Source organism: Pygocentrus nattereri, chromosome 10 (genome assembly GCF_015220715.1).
Source record: "Pygocentrus nattereri isolate fPygNat1 chromosome 10, fPygNat1.pri, whole genome shotgun sequence".
Taxonomy (NCBI): Eukaryota; Metazoa; Chordata; class Actinopteri; order Characiformes; family Serrasalmidae; genus Pygocentrus; species Pygocentrus nattereri.
In genome coordinates, this window is record NC_051220.1 from 35,755,071 (window position 1) to 35,764,335 (window position 9,265).

A 9,265-nucleotide genomic window follows, 5' to 3' on the forward strand; every position below is an offset into this window, starting at 1 on the left:
CACCTGTCAGCCCCCTCACGACTGTCTGGAAAAGACTGAAGCTTTGGCCACAGTTTTCACGCTACAGTAGGGGTGGCCAGGCCTGATCCTGTAGTGTGCACTTCCAGCACTAATCTAAAGCACCTGCTGCAGATATCCAAGGTCTAAGAAGCATCTGGATATTAGAAGCAGGTGTGTTAAATTAGAGTTGGAACTAAACTCTGCAGAAAAGGAGAATTCCAGGAATAAAGCTGAGAGCTCCTGCGGTGGAGTTTGACAGATTCAACTGCCCTATGAAAATTAAATATGTTGTTGTATGTTATATGTTGTCAGTATATTTCAAAATATATAATATAATATACACACACACACACACACACGGTCTAAGCCACTTATCCTTCTGAGTCACAAGAGGTGCTATAGACTATCCCAGCAGTCTTTGGGTGTAATATAATCCCAGGTTATTGAGTGAATGACACTCCACATGACACAAAGTTTTGGCACCCTGGTCAATTTTTTTTTATTTAACACATCCTCTACCGAGAACACACTTCTGCACATTTTAATGCTTATTTACTGTTTGGTGAATTTAACATATTGAGGACAAAAAAAGAACAAATAAACGGTGGCCTGTGCGACAGTTATGACACATTTTATATTTCATGTTTGATTTTTTTTCCCAATAATTTGAACTCAGCAGTAATAATAATGTTGCTCTAAATTATGCTAAAATGCTATAGTTGAGTTCATTGTTGTTATTTTCATGTAGAAAATCAACAAAACCTGTATTTTGAGTGGGCTGGGACTACTGGGATTACTGCATGCGACTAGGTCGGGAAAAAAAATTATAATTCAGAATTTATAATCTAAGATAATTTTTGTTGTTGTTGTTTCCTTATACATTCATCTCAATTAGTCCATCAATCGGTGGAACAATTGAAATGGCCCAGAATGACTTTCAATAAAATCATCTTTCATTAACTTACACTAAATGTTCTGAACATTTTTGCTTTGTCTAAAAAAGTTTAGAAAACCATTTTGGCCTTTTGGAAATAGAAGTTTTGGTTCTGACTATGACAAAATGCTTTCTCTTCATCTTCTATTTTTTTATAAAAGCACCATTTACAGCTGTTTCACAAACGGCAACAGCTGTTCCAAAGAGTGTCCTTAAAAACCAAGAACAATCTGCACTCATTCACTCATTCTCTTGCTCTTCCGGACACTCTCTGGCTCTTCCTTTCTATACATCTTTCTCTCTTTCTCCCTCTTCAAAGAGTCCACAGTTTGAGCTGGTGTAGGTTACTGTGGTTTAGAGTGTGAATGGAACTCAGTGCTCTTCCTCATAATGTGAGAGCTCCTCAGTATAGATTTCCATGGGAAAGCCTTTAGTGAAACCTCATCCCACAGTAGTGTAGAACCCGAGGAACAAAGCCAGGCCTATTTCAGCCACAGGGCCTTAAACACAGTCTGACATTTTACATGACCAACTGGTGAGTGGACATTTCCAGGATTTAAAAGAGACAATTATCAGCCCAGGAAAGCAATTTATTGGTGAATAGATGGGAAGCAATGAAACAGACCAGCAATTCAATGTTATAGCAATAAACTGTTGCAAGAGCCGCAATATCATGGATATTATTTTTATTTTTTTAATTAATGAACCCAAATGGAGACACTGCTTGGCTTGAATAAAATGTGCCTCACTCTACAATAACAAAGCCTGTGCTCAATTAGTTAGAGGCACGTAAACAAACTCTAAGACAAAGTGACAGAACAAAACAGAGCACTTTAAATTTCACAAACAACCTGTACTACATACGCAGTATAAATAGCCATGCAACCTTACATTTCTTGGGAATGAAGAAAGGGTCTAGACAAACAAAGGGTGGCTGAATGAAAATTACTACACTGATTGAGATTGCATGGCTTCCTCCCCCTTGAGAACGCTGTTCCGAAAGGCATAAATGGGGAAACAATGGAAGTGGGGCACTATAATTAGTACATTTGGGAAGGTAATGTCATTTGGCACACCTTGTAGAGCTATTTTACTCCTTTAGTGAGGGAGGTGCTCCTTACTAGACATGGTCCTGCAGGGAAATGCGACCACAGGATTTAAATCAATCTGGTGCAGGAAAAAATAAATACAGAATACACGAATAACTGAGTGATAAATTTATAGCAAATAAAGCTCAGCCCTTTCAAATTAAAGCTACAACAAGCATGGACTACTTTTATAATGTGGCATAATGCTGGTAATTTGCATACACACACCATTTACATTTACAGCATTTAGCAGACGCTCTTATCCAGAGCGACTTACAAGAAGTGCTTTGTCTATCTAGAGAAAGTATCTTTACTAGTTACCAATAGGTTGGAGAGAAAGACGGTCCTGAGCTCAGATACTGCTAGAAACAAAAAGTCACTGTTGATACTGAGAGAAGATGAACAGAGTTGAACACAGAACTCTGTGCAATACACTACAATAAAGTACAGTACATAAGTGCGCCCGGGGAGCAGTTGGGGGTTAGGTGTCTTGCTCAAGGACACCTCAGTCATGGACTGTTGGCCCTGGGGATCAAACCAGCAACCTTCCGGTCACAGGGCCAGATCCCTAACCTCCAGCCCACGACTGCCCCAAAGGTGCACTTTGTAGTTTGTTAGCCCCCTTTAACCCTGTTCTTCAATGGTCAGGACCCCCATTGACCCTCACAGAGCAGGTATTATATGGGTGGTGGGTCAGTCTCAGCACTGTAGTGACACTGACGTGGTGGTGGTGTGGTAGTGTGTGTTGTGCTGGTACGAGTTGATCAGACACAGCAGTGCTGCTGGAGTTTGGCGGTCCTGACTATGGAAGAACAGTCTAAAAGGGGCTTAAGAAAGTATACAGAGAAACAGATGGACTACAGTCTATAATAATAGAACTACAAAGTGCATCTATATGGTAAGTGGACCAGATAAAATGGACAAAGAGTGTAGATACAAGGAGAGGTACTAAACAAAGTGATTGGTTTCCATAGTCCATAGTTATATTACCTGTTTATGGTCAATTTTTTATGTTATTTCAGTCAGACAGTGAGATGCAGAAATGGTGGGAATACTCGGATCCCTCAGGTACTCAGACTAACTTGGTTATGATTCCTTAGCTGGACCATATCCAGGGGTTGCTGAAAGTATTTAGTATGCAGTTTGCCCTCCGGTTGTATTGCAGTAAAGTTGCTGACAGCAATGTAAAGCAGAACCGGTAAGACTGGCTCTGCTCTCACATGCATGCAAAACTGCAGATATTTTCCCAAATCCTAGATTTTACCTTCTGGAGTCATTCAGGCATGAAAGCAACATTTGAAAGTCAAAGAATTATTTCATGACATTGAGAGTAGATGAAATACTAGACCCACCCTCCAATAAATAAATAAACAAACAACCAAATAAATAAATATAACCTTGTGTCCAAAAAAGTTGGGACACCGTGCAAAATCTGATAAAACCAAAATACAATGATGTGCAAATCATTTAAACCCTATATGTATTAGGAAATAGTACAGAGACAAAACACATTAAAATGTTAAATGATTTTGAAAAATATTTTTGAATTTGATGCCAACAACGCATTCCAAAATGTTGGAATAGGGCTTGTTTACCACTCTGTTTCATCATCTTTTTTTTTAGCAGAGAACAGAGGAGACACTGCTGTAGTTTTGAAAGTGAAATGTTTTCCTGTTCTTGCTTAACAAAGGATTTCAGCTGCTCATCAGTTTGGGGTCTCCTTTGTCATATTTTTCATTTCATAATGTGTGAAATGTTTTCAGTTGGTGATAGGTCTAGACTGCAGGCAGGTCAGTTTAGCACCCAGACTCTTTTAATATGGAGCAATGCTGTTGTAATACATGCCGAATGTGGTTTAACATTGTCTTCCTGAAATAATCAAGGCATTCCCTGAAAAAGACGTTGTCTGGATGGCAGCATATATTGCCAAAACATGTATTTATCATTCAGCATTAAAGGTGCCTTCACAGATGTGCACGTCACCCATGCCATATGCACAAATGCACCCCGATACCATCATGAATACTTGTATTTGAACTTCGCACTCATAACAAGCCTGATGCTCTTTAGCCCAGAGGACACAGTGTCCATGATTTCCAAAAAGAATTTCAGATGTAGATTCGTTGGACCACAGGACACTTTTCCACTTCCCTTCAGTCCATTTTAAATTAGCTCAGGCCCAGAGAAGGTGGCAGCGTTCCTGCATCCTTTTTTTCTAGCATTTGTGGATGCAGCGCCGAACTGTTTTCATAGACAGTGGTTTTCAGAAGTTTTTCTGAGCCCATGGAGTGATTTCTACTGCAGAATCATATCTGTTTTTAATGCAGTGTCACCTGAGGGGCCGAAGACCCATCCATGCATCCATTTTCTAAGCTGCTTCTCCCTCAGGGTCGCGGGGTGGTGCTGAAACCCATCCCAGCGGTCATCGGGCGGAAGGCAGGATACACCCTGGACGGGTCACCAGTGGCCCGAAGACCATGGCCAGCAAATACTGTTTTTAGCCTTGACTATTTCATACAGAGATTTCTCCAGACTCTCTGAATCTTTTAATGATATGTTTATGATGATATTTAATAATTATAAGCATTATGAAAAGTGAAAGTTCTTTGATCATTTATGATGAGAAACGTTCTTGAATTGTTGCACTATTTCCTCATGCAGTCTCTCAGAATGGTGAACCCCACCCCAGCTTAAAGTCTGAAAGACTCAGCCTCTCTGAGATGCGCTTTTAATAACCAATTATTTTACTGACCTGTTGCCAATTAACCACCAGGTGTTTTTTAGCATTACCCAACCTTGCCAGCCTTTGGTTACTCCCTTCCCAACCTTTTTGGAACGTGTTGTTGGCATCAAATTCAAAATGAGCAAATATTTTTCAAAAAGCATTAAAATATCTTAGTTTCAACATTTGATATGTTGTCTTTTTACTATTTTCAATTCAATATAGGCTTTAAATGATTAGCATATCATTGCATTTTGTTTTATTTACATTTGTATTATTTTGGAAATAAGCTTGTAAATGAATACATGAAAATCCTTGGCTGCATATCGCTCTTCAGAAATGTGATAGATCTCTCTAATGACTTTGCTGAAGGTAATTGTGGCCTCAGAGACGCAGGACTCTCTCCTTTTTCTGTTTTTTTTACCCAAAGACAGCCATGGTGGCCCGCTGATAATTACCCTCAATGAGGCAGATGACCCAAGGGAATCCACATCCTGAAAAGAGCAGACAGGGAGCATGGAGAACACAGGGATCTGCACTTCATCTCAAGAGAGCTGGGCTTGATACCACAGCTTTGGGTCACCTCAGCTTTTCATTATATTTTTTGTCTTTTGACCCAAAAATAAGTTGAATTCCATGCTAGTCTAAGTTGGTTATCTGGTGACACAGAATACCAGCATCCAAAACACAGCATATTGCTGTTGTAGGAGTAAAACCTTGTATCTCCAAAATGAAAACTTTACAGGAGAAGGAAAAAACATAGTTTACTTTTAATGTAAGTCAGTGGAAGCAGAATTTTTTCCAAGTATTTTTGGGCCGTTTCCTTTGGTCCATTCATCATGAAATGTAAAAGGCAACTGGCATTTTCAAATTATGCCAAAAACTGAAAAATGGAAATCCATGGTTTTGTTCCAACAGCAGCGATATGCTAGTTTTGCTAAAAGGGTAGTTACAGAGCAAAACTACAGAACCAAAACTCACCAAAATATCTTGACTGATCATTTGAAACAAGGTGTTTATTTCACTTTTGTGGCAAACAATTGCTTTAATGTTGAAAATTCCCCTCTGAACAACAGAAAACATGACAAACAGCCAGTACAATACTTAAAACTGTATGTTTGTGGTTGTTTAACTACACACAAAGAATTGTCTGGCCTGATGCCTGAGACTGGTTGTGCTTGCTGTGTGTTAAATTCAAATATAGGCCAGTTATAATGTAAATATTTCAGGTACACACACCAAATTAAAACAGGTTGCACCACATAAACTAGTTTTTACTTTGAGCTTAAACTTTACAACATATTTACACCTCCCCCAACAGGTATTGTTGGTGAGCCCAACATTAATCAGATAGCATAAATAAGACAAAACCATGAACCGAGGCCAACTGCCCTGCTAGAAACAAACAGCCAGCATAGCTGGTCACCAGCAAAACTTGTGTTTTGGATGCTGGTATGCTGGACACTCACTATGACCATGCTGGGTGACCATCTAAACCAGGGTGGACTTCATGGTTATGCTGTTTGACCAACATACCAGGATTCAAAACACAGCATATCGCTACTGTCTGAACAAAACCTCGGATCTCCATTTCTGTCGATTTTCACTTTTTTACATGATTGGAAAATGCCTGCTGTTCTTTACATTGTGTGTAAATTTCATGATCAATGGACCAAAATAAATGACCCAAAATTACTTGGAAAAACATGTGGTTCCACTGAATTACATTAAAAGTAGTTTTTTTTTCCTTCTCCTGTAAAGTTATAATTTTAGAGATACAAGGTTTTGTTCCAACAACAGCAATGTACTCGTTTAGCTGATGACCAGCTATTTTTGCTTTTAACTCCAAATGTAACAATTTTTAGCTTCTAACTCTAAACATCAAACATTCATTGCTCCAGTTCAGTGAGACCACAGCTAACATCCACAGTTCCGGATCTCACTTGGCAGACTTGGCAGATTCCAAAACTTCTCGACTGATCCTGCTGTTGTGTTGGTTTCACAGAAACCTTCGTTTAAAAAAATCGTGGCGTCTTGAAGAAACAAAAAAACAAACAAACAAACAAGCAAACTGGATATAGGTCCAATTGTAGAAGCATAAAACTTGTTCACATCTTTCTCTTCCATCCTCAATAATGTTTCCCATGGAATGCAAAAAGCCAGCGCAAGCTGCCGTCCATGTTTCAGTGACGCATGTTCATTAATTGGATCTGAACGTCATTGTCATGTTCAAATGATGCTGTTTACTTTGCTGCTGTGTATGCATTAGTTAGTTATCAGTTAAAGGGGAATTCCATCCATATTTCAAAATATCTCCAAAATTAAATGTTAGAGATGTAAATAAAGTGACTCAGAGTGGTGATGTAAATGTGACATACACTGTTCCCAAAAAACTTAACGAGCCATAAATGTTCACAGTGGCGTTGACAGGAAACAGATGACCAAAGCGTTGAATCCCTTTAAAAGCCATGATGGTGACCCATACATTACACAATAGTTTTTAAATAAGCTTTTGGCCTAAAACTTCCCTTTTTTAAACATTTAAGGCACAGAGGCACACAGGCTGTTATAAGGCAAGATATTACTTAAAGAATCTTTTTGTATGTATGTTGTTTGGCTTTACAGCTATTTTGCTATAATCAATATTATATATAACTCAATATATGTATTGAGTTATAATATAATATAACTCAGAAGTCAAGTATAGGTTCACTGGTGGTTTTGAATAGTAAATAAAATGACTACATTTGTGCTGTAGACATGGCAACTTCTGATTCCTATCTCCACCACTGGAAAGAGATCAGTTTGTAAATTCCTTAGCAATGTACAATTTCATAACAGGCCACACTGAATGACTCAGTTTACATCTTAACCACTGAGTTTTGCAGATTAAAGCAAAATATTCTATTTAAGGCATTACTTATGGATTGGTGATGGAACTGAATTTAAAAAAAAGGATATTATTACATTTGGCAGACACACTTATCCAGTGCATCCACTTATGTTTTAAGCAGGTAGGCAAGGGTAGTATTAGGAGTCTTGTCCAAGGACTCTTATTGGTGTAGTGCAGGGAGGTGGATTGAACCCCAGTCTACAGTGTAGTCGGTAGAGGTGTTACCCACTACACTATACCAACCACAGGCAATCAGTTTAGTGCTAGGTAGTATGATACTAACTAGCATTAAGCACTTCCCTAGCATTGAAGACAAATGCCCAAGTTATGTATAAATATACTCTTGGCATCCGGAGCCTATGCAAGGCCCATTGCTCCATTCTAGCTATGGTACCTTGTCTGCCCAGAACGAATGCACTCATTCTTGTTCTCATTCTGAGTGCCAAAGTGCATTTCTAAACTAAACTGGCTGCGTACGGAGTAGAGACTCGCCCTTTAATGATGTTTGTTCTGAAACAGCTTGTACTAGATGTTGTATTGGTGGGGTGCCAAAAGTGCTTCTCGATGGCACCTCTCCTAACGAGAGCTTTCCTCTCAGTGATGCTCCTCGATCCCATAAAACTGTTTGGAAAGGGCACCACTGCATATTTCAGCATGCTAGAATACAGAACCAGTGTTTTGACAGTAAGGTGTTTTCATGGCTCAGACTACAAAGGCTTTCACCGCTCAAAGCAACTGCTGAGGCAAGTATATGTAGGCTACTATTGAAAATATGAATGGCAAGCATGTTGGAAACCAAAATGTTCATTTTGTCACATCCATGCCTTTGCGTAAGCTCGGGCATGCTCGGGCCTATGTCTCACGAGTCTAAACAATAGGTCTAAAATGACTAAATTACATGAACATCTGTTATTATAATTGTGTTTTCCTGCACGCCAAGTCTGGCACACATTCTCACTATTTAAAGATGAAAGAGTGCTAAAGATACTAACTTCAGACGCAAACGCACAGAAGCAGACTTGGCATGAGCTGCATAGCTTCAGGCCCAGTCATCTCCCTCTGACCTCTCGCTTCCAGCTATGCAGATAGATGCAGCTAGAACAGAGGAAGGTCTTCAAATACGTTACCCACCATTCGACTTACAGAAGTGGAAGGACACAGGCAGACATTCACCCTTCAGATATCAAAGCTCTCTTTAACATAACATGCTCTTTATTCTTCTTAAACCTGCATTTCATCTGTGTTTATGGAACTTTTGGAACCCTAAGATTTCCCCATAATGAAGAATAACACATCATATCCCTCTTTGCAGAATCCCTGAAAACTCTTCAGACATTTCCTGATCTCAGAGTTTCATTATACTGAAAAAAACACAGGGCTGATTAAAATGTGGAACATTTGGAAGTGAAAAAGAAGCGCATCTGAAACAAAAACATCCTGGATTAGAGGATGGAGCAAACAAGTGAGTAACATTTGATGAGGGGGGGAGAGAGAGAGAGAGAGAGAGGAAGGCAGAGAGAGAAAAAGAGAGCACAGACAAAAGTAAAAGAAAGTATGTTAGAGAGAGTGTGTGTTTGTGTGTGTGAGAGAGAGATGCGGAAAGAGAGCAGAGGGGGAGAGAGAGAGAG